The sequence below is a fragment of the Microcebus murinus genome, chromosome 7, assembly GCF_040939455.1.
Source record: "Microcebus murinus isolate Inina chromosome 7, M.murinus_Inina_mat1.0, whole genome shotgun sequence".
NCBI lineage: Eukaryota > Metazoa > Chordata > Mammalia > Primates > Cheirogaleidae > Microcebus > Microcebus murinus.
Window position 1 is genome coordinate 98,800,774 of NC_134110.1, and position 12,559 is coordinate 98,813,332.

A 12,559-nucleotide genomic window follows, 5' to 3' on the forward strand; every position below is an offset into this window, starting at 1 on the left:
CAATGTCATTTCCTTACCAGGAAGAAGCTGAGTTACCCACAGGGTCGCAAGCAGAGGGTGGGGATTGGCCATTGCAATCTGCAGTGCTAATTGCTGTGGTGCTTCTTACTACCTTTTACAGATTGAGACACAAATGCAAACAGATGACTTGTAATGGTGTTTCCTGTGTCAGATGCTTGTCCAATGCCATTCTGAACAGTTCAAGGTGGGGCAAACCTACAAGCTTAGGTGTACTCCCCATTTTGCAAGTGGGCAAAGCCCTCTCCTGCCACACATGTGATGTGGGCTTCCTATTACAAGTTGTTGCAGCATGTCTATTCACTATTATCGTTTGTGCCAGGGTATGCCCATGGGCACTGGGAGAATTTACATTCTGGTGGTGAGAAACTTTATAATTCTCCATACTGGTAGAGAAAGAGGTTGGAAGTTAGTTTCAAGTATTTATATGGGAGACATACCTGAGCTGAAGTTTGGCTAGCTTCTTTCAAAAAATGGCAGGGTATTTGTTTTTTAGAAGAGATTCCTGGATTCTAGGAATGGGAGGGATAGAAGGTTTCAGTGAGAAAAGGTTAGTCTATTTTCTTAGGTATTACAGAGGCTGCCTTTAAAAATGTATAATTATTAAAGTTCCCCCCAGGATTATCTAATATAATTTAATTTATTTCTAGTGTCCTACCCTTTTCCACATTCTTTCTTCCTCTGACCCCAGATAGATCTTTTCTCCTTCCAGCCTGAATTCCTTACCCAAGATGTCCCAAGGGTTCCCAGTAGCTAAAGTGAGCAGAGGGGCCTCACCTGCCCAGGTTCAAGGCCAGGTTGCCTTTCAGATTACACTAGACCCAGGTGGCTGCTACCTCTTAACAATATTAAGATAAACAGGAAGAAGAGGAAGGGAGAAAAGAAAGAACTTCAGGGGGAAGGATCCAAAGTCCTGTTAAGTTACATTCTTAACTATTCACCAGGTATGGGTGGGAAAGTCATAAATGCTGAAATCGTTAGGGTAATTTTAATGCTTTAAAATAATTTGGAGGGGTGTTAGTCTTCACAAATACTTCTTGGGGATAGGAGCATAAGGCCATTTCCTTCTCTTTCCTCAAGCACTCAGGTGAAGTGACCATAGGTGCCAGCTAGTGATTGTTCTGTTTTGTTTTTAAGTATTCATCTCAGTTTTTCACTGTTTTACTTTGGAAACAAATACATGAAGGATACATTACTCTTCCCATCTCTATTTCTGATATACTTTAGAAATATGTATTTTTCTAAATACATATTTAGAGGAGGAGGGATGGGCGAGGTGGCTCATGCCTGTAGTCCCAGCCACTTGGGAGGCTGAGGCAAGAGAATCACTGGAGCCCAGGAGATTGTTGCAGTGAGCTGTGATGGTGCCACTGCACTCTAGCCCAGGCCACAGAGTGAGACTGTCTCAAAAGAAAAAAAAAAAAAAAGAAAGAAATATATCAGGACGTAAGAATCCAGGCCACTCTTGTTGAGTTCTAAGCACCTTAGTCTCCAGCCGAGATCAGCGGCAGTAACCATACCTGGGTGTTCCTATGCTTGCATAATTCCCTCCCACACCTCACCTGGGCTGGACTTGCTACTCTAACCCACTAGACTGTAGTAGAACGATGCTGGATGCTGCGCAGCTCTCATAACAACTCTTAAGAAGGCTGGGCAGGTTCTGTTTCTTGTGCTCTTGGGAGACCTGCACTACTGTGCATAAAGTCCAGTCACCCTTAACCAAGGTGGGGAGGCCATGTGGAGATACCTCGAGGAGGGGCGACTCCCTGCAAAGGGAGAGGGCTCAGCCTTCACTCCAGCTGTCTCCTGCTTGCCCCAAACTCAGAATTCCAGAAGAATAAATTCCCAGAAGGGCCAAGGGGCAATCCACAAATTGGAGAGATTTTTTTAAAAAGTTATTGTTACAAGTCACTAAATTTTGGGTTACTTTGTTATGTAGCAACGGATTAGTGAAACAGTTGTCATCCTTAAACCCTTTCTGATTTTTAAGGATACGAATGTGGGCACTGGTGGCAAAATCAGGAAAAGAGCTTTGGGGCCTGTCAGAGACATGATTATAGATTATTAATAAAGTGAGGACAGAATGTAAAACTTGTACCCAGGTTTTGGACCCTCCATGACATCACCAAGTGCATAGACTCCTGTTTCTCCAAGCAGACTTAGATGAAGTGACCACTGGTATCAGCTAGTGATTTTTTACAAATATATCAAATTTGTCTGAATTTTTTCTACTGTTTTATTTTGGAAGCAAATACATAAAGGACAATTTTTCTGCTGTTTTATTTTGGAAGCAAATACCAAAAGGACATACATTGCTTTCCCCTCCATCTCTACTTTTGATGCATTAGAAACAAGTCAGAAGGTAAGAATCCAGCCCTTTTATGGGCTAAGATATCCAGACTTGATGCCAGTGTAACATATACACACTTTTGAGGGATCCAGAAAAACGAGGAAAAGGGTACTTTTTTCCTCATGAGAACACTTACTATATCTCTATTAAAGCCACCAGGCAGATCTGATAAATTACAGATAAATTTATACAAGCGGCTAAGAGATGATATTATGATGAAACTTTTTGTTTTACTTATTTTTATCTTGCAAGATCATTTTACTTTTAGTTTGAATCACACTGCACAAAGACATCAGCTTGTATTTGCGCTAATATTAGAAAAAGCTCAAATAAGCAAAAGGAATTCAGAGAAAATGGAAGGGGGTACAATGAACCAAAACATACCATCTCAGTCTAACATTTTTGAATGTCCTGTTTCATTGATTTTAATACATAGAACTGTGCCTGTCATATAATATATGTTCAACATTCACTCCTCCATACCCCACCCCAATTCCTCTTTGATTTGTTTGACAATAGTGGACGGGGAGAGGTATTTTATGTCCATTATTTTAGCACAAATTTATTTTTGCTGCTTACAATGTGCTTCCTTCTGGATCCACAATATTCATCTCAAGAAAAATAGTGCAGACGCCCTTACCCCATCCCCCTCTAGGCTCAAATTCCTTCACATGATGAGCGAGTGGTGGACAGTATTTCTTTAGGTCGTCTGCCTGGGATACAGCTGCATTTCCTCCTTCATTTTTCACTGTAGCACCTATCCCTGCCTTCTTCCTAATGAGAAGTTTTCTGTGTGCTTTTCTTCTGAATTATCAAGCAGCTTTATGGAAATAAACAATTCCATTTGCACCATCTCCCATATACAAACACTGACCACACACCACCAGCATCTCTCCTAGCTTTGTTCAAGATATTGGAAGGTAATATTTGTTAGTGCAGGGCCTCCCTAGGATGTAGCAAGTGCTTCTTTAATGTAAAAGTTTCTCTGTAGCTCAGACCCAAACAGTCTGTGTTTGTCTGCAGAAAAGAATGTTAAAATCTAACTATTCTTGCTGAAGAAATTTTAGTTTTGAGAATCTTATTTCCACTTTAATCAAAGCCTTAAACTTTGCCAAATTTGACTTCATAACACCTATTCCCAAAACTGATGTTGCTCAAAAAGATGATCTTGTGAGGTCATACTCTGGGTGGACATTCAGATAAGAATAAGCAAACGTCAGTGGATGTGCTGTGGATCCCACTTCGCTGTGAGTCAGTGCCTTCCCATAAGCCTGGCACCTGGATAGAAAAGGAAAAGAACTGTGGCAGGCATGCAGTAAGCCAGCAGTTTCCTCTGTCTGATTCCTCTGGCTATAGGGAGAGCTCCAGGGGGGCAGGGACTGTCACACTTCCACTTTGTATCACCTGACCTGGCACTCTGAAAACTGACGAGTAACTTGGTGGTAGTTGGTACCACAGTTTTCCACTGGGGCTTTTCTAGAGAACGCAGTTCTTGTTTTGTCACTCTCAATTTTCTGTTTGGGATGGTCACCCAAGTGGTGGTTATTCCTTTCTTCTGAATAATGTATCCAAACATAAAAATGTAACGATGCAAGACAGTAAACTACTGGAGCAAGGAGTAGAGAATGACTGAAAAATGCCAAGGGTGGCAGTGCTCCAAAAGAAGAAAAATCCCTGCCAGAGGTTCACCTGGCTAAGCACCTTAGCTTTGTGAGTTATGAGATGTCACTAACCTTTTCTGAACTTGTCTGCTCATCTGTAAAAAGTAAGGATAATGACAAAAGCCTCACTGGATGGCTGAAGGGGTTAGATGGGTTTCTGCGGCAGGGAATGCTTTAGTGCCACAGAAAGTGATCCCCTCATATTTTGATTTCATATAGCTCTACTTCAGCTGACTTGGGGGTGTTAATTTCATCCTTCCTTTGGGAAAGAGAAGACAACAGTAAACTCACCTCCCTGGGTGCTTTGCTTACTGGAATGATGATTTTACAGCTTTGTAAGACTGTCTATATTTACTGGAGACACAAACCATCTGTGTTTTGCTCTGCACTGTGGACAAGTCAATCTCTTTAATTATAAACGAGAATGGAAATCATTGTCGCTAGAGGAACTTTGTATAGAACGTCTCAATACATACAAACTCCCATTTTGCATGGACATTTCAAGGTCTTTATAAAAGGGACAGCTATTTGGAACACACTGACATTGTGTCTGACAACATTCACTTTTCTGTCCACCCCCTCCTCTCACTAGTATGGTTTCTAAAGTCCTGCATCATATTTCCATGGCATTTGCTTTTTTTTTTTTTTTTTGGCCTAAAGAGAGTCTGAATTCTTGAGGGTGAATCAGCAGAGTGTAATGGGGAGGACAGCAAATAAAGAAATAGATTCTGGCTTCCAGAAGTTCCAAGTAATGCTGAAATGTGATCCTCAGGTTTTTAAATCACTCAGTCCTCAGAAGTTTTTCTACAGGGCAACAGTGGATGAATTAATAAGAAGAAAATTCAGAGACACAGTCAAAAGGGAGGAATGATTTTATAGCTGCCCACTCTACAGTGGATTCTTCTGCTTTTTAAAAATAAATATTTGTTTGAACGTTTGAACACAATGGCAGGTGTGCATACACATGCCAAGAATATTAAACTGAAAAAGCTTCTTACAATTATAGGGGACAGAAATAGAAAATAAAAATTCAGGGTTTTAGTTTTAACAGAGATTGTGGCTATGGAAAGTGTATAGCTTTTATTTATTTATTTAAAAAAACAATTTAAAGATGTAAATGATGCACATGCTTACAGAAGACTCAAAAACATTACAAATGGGCTTGTAATTTAAATAGACTGAGATATCAGAAGTCCCATCTTTCCCCAGCCCCAGTCCCACGGGTCAGGATCAATCTTTTTTTTTTTCTACTAGGCATTGCCTATATTAATATTTCTGCTTGTTTGGCAGTAATTAATATGCTATGCCTGCATGAATAATTTTGAGTTTATAAAATGTAGACATTACTTGCTGCTATGATGGCTAGAAATGTCCTGCCCTCCTCTGTCCTCCGACTGCGGTTTCATCCTTATTCCATTACCCAGAAAGGTGAGGATGTCGTCCCCCACCCCTTCCCTGAGGCACGCCTCCCTTCGTCCCCCAGAGATGGATATTTTTTGACGGATATAGGCGGGAGGCGCACACGGAATATTGATGCACACGTCATATGAAAAGGTATCTTTTTAAAAAAGAAAATAACATTTCTATCAATCCTAGACAGTCGGGACCGCTAGCCTCCGCGGCTGTGACTTCACTTATTTCTTACACCCACTAAGAAAGAGAAGTAGTTTCCCTAAAGCTTCACGCAAAGGAAAAATGAAGTCACGTAACAAGGGAAAGCCTAGGCCCAGTGGCGGGTGCCCCGCGCCCCACCGCTCGCTGCGGCGGCGCCTCCCGCGCGGCATCGCGGAGCAGCCGGGCGCTGCCCTCCCCTGGCCCGGAACCCGCGCTGCTGCTGCAGTTAATTCAGGGAGACACTTAACAGGAGCCTGGACTGACTTTAACTCGAAAGGTAAAAGAACGTAGGCTTAATGGGGGGAAAAGGCAGGGAGTGTGGACAGAGGCGAGCACAGCCCGCGCCGCCGTGGCCACCTCGGCAGCCAGGACGGAATGCTGCGACGTGGCGCGCCGGCTCCGAGGCGTTCTGAGCCCTTGGCTTTGCGTCCCGGGGCCGGGCGCCACAGCGAGCGCTCACGCCCTCGGCCTGAAGCGGTGCAGCGCGCAGGTCGCGGCTGCGCTCCCGTGGGTCCAGGAGCCTGCCTGCCGCGCCAAGGCTTCAGAAGGTCCCAGCGTGACATCCGGACCGGCGGTCCTCGCGGTAGGGGAGGGGATTCGGGTCTCCGCGTGCTTTCCGTTGAGGGGAAAATAAAACTCTACAACCGTCCGCTGCTGCCCTTTAGAGAACCGAGGCTGCCCGCTGCGGTTCCCGGCGCGGGAGTTCTCGGCCACACGCAGCCTGGAGGCGGGAGCACCGGTGCTCTGCGGGCCGCATCTTTGAAGAACAGACCCGCCACCCGGAGGCGCCCGCAGTGTCGCTAGGCCGGGACTGGCCCGGAACGCGGGCAACAGGTTCGGACCGGAGACCCGCGCGGGGCCGGGGACAGCTCCCTGCCTCGCTCCCCGCCCCTCCCCGCAGGGCGGGGACGCGGCGGGCCCGCGGAGGGTTGCGCGGCGAGGCTGGAGCGCGCGTGCAGCCCGGACGCGGGATACGCCGGAGACGACCTGAACTGGACCCAGTGCCCGCCGCCAGCGGGGACGCCAGGCGGGGCCCCAGGTCCTAGGCCGAGTCGTGAACCCTCTGAGGGACAGGACGTGAAGGGCGAGGCGGCGGCGAGCGAGCAGAGAGCGCCGGCCAGGGCCGAGGGCCGAGCCGAGCGCGGGTCTCGAGTCCGCAGTCTTCCACGTGTGGCTGAGGTCGAGCGCCGCGGCCGCCCAGGACCCCCGCCTGCGAGACGCCCAGCTGCGCCCGACGCCGGGGGAGGCGGCGCGCGGGGGACGGAGGCGCCGGAGCGGAGGACGTGGGAGGGGGCCCTCCGCGGCGGAAGACCCGGGCTCGGCGACGTCGCCCTGGTGGGTCCGTGGCCCTGCCTCGGAGAACTCCCCGTGTGCAGTGAGTTTTGCCTTTAGAGAAACGACACTTGACTGGCAAGTGCAAAATCGTCTTGGGGGATGGGAGATGAAATAAAACAAAAAGTTCAAAACCAAATTGTTAGTCATCTCCAGGTATAAATGACAACAAATTTTGAAGTCTTGGGAAAGATTTTAAGGTGCTGTCTAATAAGGCCAAATTCACTAAAAAAGAAAGCTGGAATAACCCTTTTCCAAGTTACAGAGAGAGAGAGAGAGAGAGAGAGAGAGAGCACTCTATTCCCTTTTCATTTCTCAGGTAAGGAATTGAGAGATGGGGGTACTCACTACAGATAAAACTGCTGTCCATTAACGGAGCTGGAAATGCATTCAACAGCACCTTTCAGAAAGAAAACGATTAAGCTTTAGAATTTCACGCTAGCCAGATTGCAGTCTTGAACTCTTTTTTGTTGCTAACGCTTAAATTAGAAAAGCCGGGAGAGAGTGGCCTCTACTTGTTCACAGTTCAGCTTCAGTCTTGTGAAGTTAAGGGGAGAGGTTTTCAAAAATCTTTTTTCTAAGAGAAAGAATAAAATGGCAGACTTAATTTTCATAAGATCAATGTAAAGTCCGTGTCTCCTGCATAAAATAATCACTTAAAATTATTTACTTTTTAAATAAAAATTTAGCAGTTTATGAAGAGAAAACAAAGTCATTCCTGCCCCACTCCCAATTTCAGATATAATGACTGCTTTCGATGCCCTGTGTCCCTTGCACACATTTTCTCGCCATCCACAGTCCTACAGACATGCAGGAATCCACCCCCACGGGATCACATTTTCCTGCTCTCCTGAAACTTGCTTCCTCAGGTAACGATATACATTGGGCAGCCTTTATTCCTAGAAGATGGCCTTCCATTTACACCTGATGGCCTTCTCCGCTTTTCCGTGTGTTCAGACCCACTCGTCCGGTCTCCAGTCCAGTTAAGTTTACATCTGTGACTTAATCCTTTCACGCACAGTTTGAACCCTAGACAGCACACTCAATCGAAATCTGAGCGCGTGCACAAGAATGGATAGTACCTGCACTTCAACACAGAGGCCTCAGCGTGGAGCACATTTCACTCAGCAAGGAAAGGGGTAGAAATTGCGCACTCCCTAAGTGCAATCTTTACAAGACCGGTTCTTTCTGTATCTCAGCGGTGCTGGCAGCGAGAGGTGCACACAAAATTCCCGGGTGTTACTCCCTCCTGGAGAACTGTCCCTCGGTTGCCTGCTTACAGGGGCAGGGGTTGACCTGCCACAATGCCTTGTTGGTATTTCCAGGACCCTAATATTAAGGCTGAGAAAGCTGATTCTGTCGAGGAGGTGAGATCTGCTCCAGTAATCGCAGGCTGATGAAGTCCCTGGGGTCCCTGCTCGGCATCACTGTTTGGCGTCACTTCCCAGTTGGGCGTAACTTGCACTACCACCCTGTCTTCGCCTGGATTATAAAGTGTGGGGGCACCGCTTTGCAGGCTTCCCGCCAGCTTGGGAGATTTGGAACACGCCTGCGCTTTGAGAGTTAGCAAGCGACTGGGTCCCCAGCGGGGCGAGTGCGGCGGAGGAACCGCCTTCCCCGGGGAGGCGGCGCCGAGCTGGGGTCCCCAGGGAGCAGACCGGCTAACCGACCGGCCTCCCAGCCGCAGGTGGCCTCCTGGCCTGGGCCTGCCCTCCCACTCCCAGCAGGGCTCCCCCGCGGGCCCGCCGCAGCTGCCCCGCACGTGGGCGGCCACTACAACCACTGCCAGGACCCGGGCGTCCCCGCTTGACGGCTACCTGCTGCCCAAGCCCGACGCGTCCCCGCCGGCCGGCGTGGAGCCCGACCCGGCCTGCGCAGCGGAACTGCCGGGGCTGCCCGGCGGCCGGCACCTTCGGCTGCGCGCGGGCTCGGAGTAAGCCCGCCGCCCCGCAACGCCAGGCCTCCTGGCGCCCCCCAGCGCCCCGCACGTGTACTGCTGGGTGACGGGCTATGGGTGACCGGCTCGGGCGGCTTTGCCGTGGCGGCAGCTCCAGATGCCGTCGCGGCAGCAGGAGCAGCACCCGGCAGGCGGCCGTCACCCGCTTCCGAGGCGCTGCCGTCCCGGACCGCGCGGACGCCAGCCGGCTCGCTGGGCAGTCCAGGGACAGCTCAGGTGCCAGTGACGACTTTAACCCCCTGTTCTCTCCTCTGAGTTGCGTCGCCGGTTTACCAACTATTACTAAAACTAGGAAATAGTCTTTCTCTGAATGAATTTTCCAATAAGAACAACGTTTAACATTGGTGACATCTCAAAGGAGGCAACGCAAAAAAAATGTACTCTGCTTAAGCCTATACAAACTCAATCTATTTCCAATTTCTATTTATGCACATTGTTTTTTGCATTAAAGGTTGATTACTTGTAAACAGTGTAAAATTAATGGCTATGGTAGAAAGCACTTTTTTCCTTCAAAAGTTATTTCATTTCAACTAGTTTGAAGCATTTTACTAACATTATGGTATAGGCTACATTTCAAGTCATTATCTCTAAGTTTCTTGGTTATTGATATCTTTGTAAATTTGAAACTAAAGCCTTTTTAAAAAAATTCTGTGCATATGTGGATTTTATAGTCTGCAAAATTAAATGAATTTAATTTAAATTTGTCAGGGTCCCAAAGGAAAAAGATTACGTACTTAAAATGGATGATTGAAGAAAGAGCAATGAACAGTTAGTCTGTGTACTTGAATCTGTCCAGGCAGCGGAAGCCCCCAGGGCACTGGCTGCTCAAAGCACCACCCCCAGCCCTGAGGGTGAAGCAGTCCTTTGAACCCGGGTGACCTTACCTTGAGTTTTGCCAGCCAGGTACTGTGACTTTGGGAAGACCAGGGAAGCTACTGCTAACTGTGGCCCAGAATGGAGTAAAAAATAAATCCTAGGGAAAATCCTGCTGCTCTCCTGGTTTCCTGGCCAAACCTGACCCCCAGACCAGAGGACAGGAGGCCTGTGGATGCAGCCCCCTGGAGAAGTGGGGAGAGGTATCTACTGGGGACACCAGGTAGAATGGGCCAGTCTTTCCCATATGCAACGCCGCAGGGGGTAGTTTAGCATAGCACCTGAGAATGAATGGAATAAAATTGACTGCCATACTATGTGTGTGAAGTGTAATGGGTGGTAGGAGGGAATCTTCTCATTCTCAGGTAGTTTATGGTACAGGTGGGGGCCCAGGAAAAAATGAGTAAACGATACATTGTCAGGCAGAAGGTTCCTCTCCTACTTTCTGGCTGATATCACTTCCTAGAAAACTTGGGTGACACCCTCTTAGGAGCTTGTGCTTTGCCCCTTAAGATGTTAGGAGTTTGAAATACTAGTCTCCAAGAAGGCTTTTTCAAAGTTTCAAAGTTGAGAGTACATTAGTACTTGGGGATGAGCCACATTAAAATAGAATTAATTAATAAATTCCATTCTGCACGATAAATATAGAGCTCATGTCTTGTTATCTATCAGACTGCTATTTAAGATTTTGAACAAGCTTGGATATTTCCAGACCAAAAATCAGTTTTGGTTTTCAAAAGAGCTTTGTAACAGCCACACCTGGTGGCTCACACCTGTAATCCTAGCACTCTGGGAGGCCGTGGCGGGCAGATGCTTTGAGCTCAGGAGTTGGAGACCAGCCTGAGCAAGAGCGAGACCCTGTCTCTACTAAAAAAATAGAAAGAAATTAGCTGGACAAGTAAAAATATATATATAAAAGATTAGCTGAGCATGATGGCGTATACCTATAATCCCAGCTACTCGGGAGGCTGAGGCAGGAGGATCACTTGAGCCCAGGAGTTTGAAGTTGCTGTGAACTAGGCTGACGCCATGGCACTCTAGCCCAGGCAACAGAGTGAGACTCTGTCTCAAAAAAAAAAAAAATAGCTTTGTAACATTTGGGTGCTTTCCCCAAGAATCAGTGATGCAGATGTTGGGCGAATGATTTTTGTAGAAGAGTTCTAAAATGAGTTTTTCAGGAAGCATGTTTTTGGTCAAAAGTACAGCAACCTGGATTCTAGTTAACCACTTTAGTACGAGTGTCGACTATCATTGACAGCCACAGATGAACACACGCATCGACTTCAGTTGACAGCCGTGATATGACTTTTCTAATTTTTCATTTATCAAAATAAAATTGTGAACATTTAAAAATAACGTAATGAAAACATATATGTATATGTTACCTATTCTGATTTACATTACAAGTAAAGCTGCCTGTAAAGCAAAACAAGCTTTCAGTGCTTTAAAGCTTTCCTCATCACACAAGAGCAAAACAGATTCATTGTCAACGCACAGCACATGCTACTGTGCGGACTGTGAGTGCCAGATGTGGGCAAGGTTTTGCAGCCAGTGAGTATGGTGCCTAAGTGATTAAATAAATTTCAAAATGAAGTACTTTAACACCTACATGAGGAGGACTGGGAACAGAGCTCCCCGAAGATGAGATGTGCTGGTGGCATTTGTTGGTACCTTTGGTTTTCCTTCCGGTAAGTTGCCTTTCCTGGATCCTGAGCCACGAGGTCTGGCTGAAGGTCACTCTTCTCAGGTAAGCCTGCATGTCTGAAGCCTGCTGGCATAGCCCTCCCCCACCCTTATTAAGTTAAAGGATGGGCAGGTGACCTATACAGAGCCAAAAGAAGGGGAGTGACTAGAAGAGCCCTCCTAGGACACACTGGGGTGATGGTAACCACCATGCCATTTTGCTCACAAAGAGGAGGATGGGGAGGCCACTGAATGGAGCGTGGACATGAAGCCATGGTAGTAACAGTGCAGGGACACGAGAGAACCTGGATCCCAGGGGACAGTCTCTGAACCTCCTAGTCGAGGCTCTCAGGAGATGAGCTGTACCTCTGACCACTTCAGTTACGTGAGCAAATACAGTTCATTTGCTGTTTAAACCCCTTGTGTTGGTTTTTCTCTCACTTGAAACAAAGACTTTCATACCAGATGACCAAGGGTAGGCTAGAGACATGATTGCTAATTGCTCCGGCTAGAAGAAGAAAATACTAAATATGGGGACTTCTTAGACCAGAGGCATTTGCATTGCAGGGGAGACCATTCAGAAGTGCTGAATCTCAGACTGTCTCTGTACTTCTGCATTAGATTGGTCTATACATGCAGATCTCCTGGAGATCTTGCTGAAATGCAAAGCAGAGTAGAGCCCAGATTCTGCACTTTTAACAAGTTCCCAGTAGAGGCTGATGAACTGCACTCTGAGTGCAAGCCCCTGATCCACACTGACTTTTTAGGGACCATTCTTAATCTAAAACATGCCGAGTTCAGAAAAGACACCCAAGAGTCATTTCAGAAAGGTCACTAGCGTGGAAGGTTAAGGTCATTTCTTTCCTGCCAGCCATGTCTGCTCTGCTCCTCACCTCTGCACAGCTTGCCCTCCTGACTCCACCGGGGTCATCTTTCCTTTCTCACCATCTTATCGACAGTCAAGGTAGGCTGGACTAATCTGAGTTGCCAACACATGCACCATGTTGGTGGGCAGCAGGCAGCCCACCGCCCTGTGCGTTTCCACTGACCTCCCTGTCAACTTCGTTATCG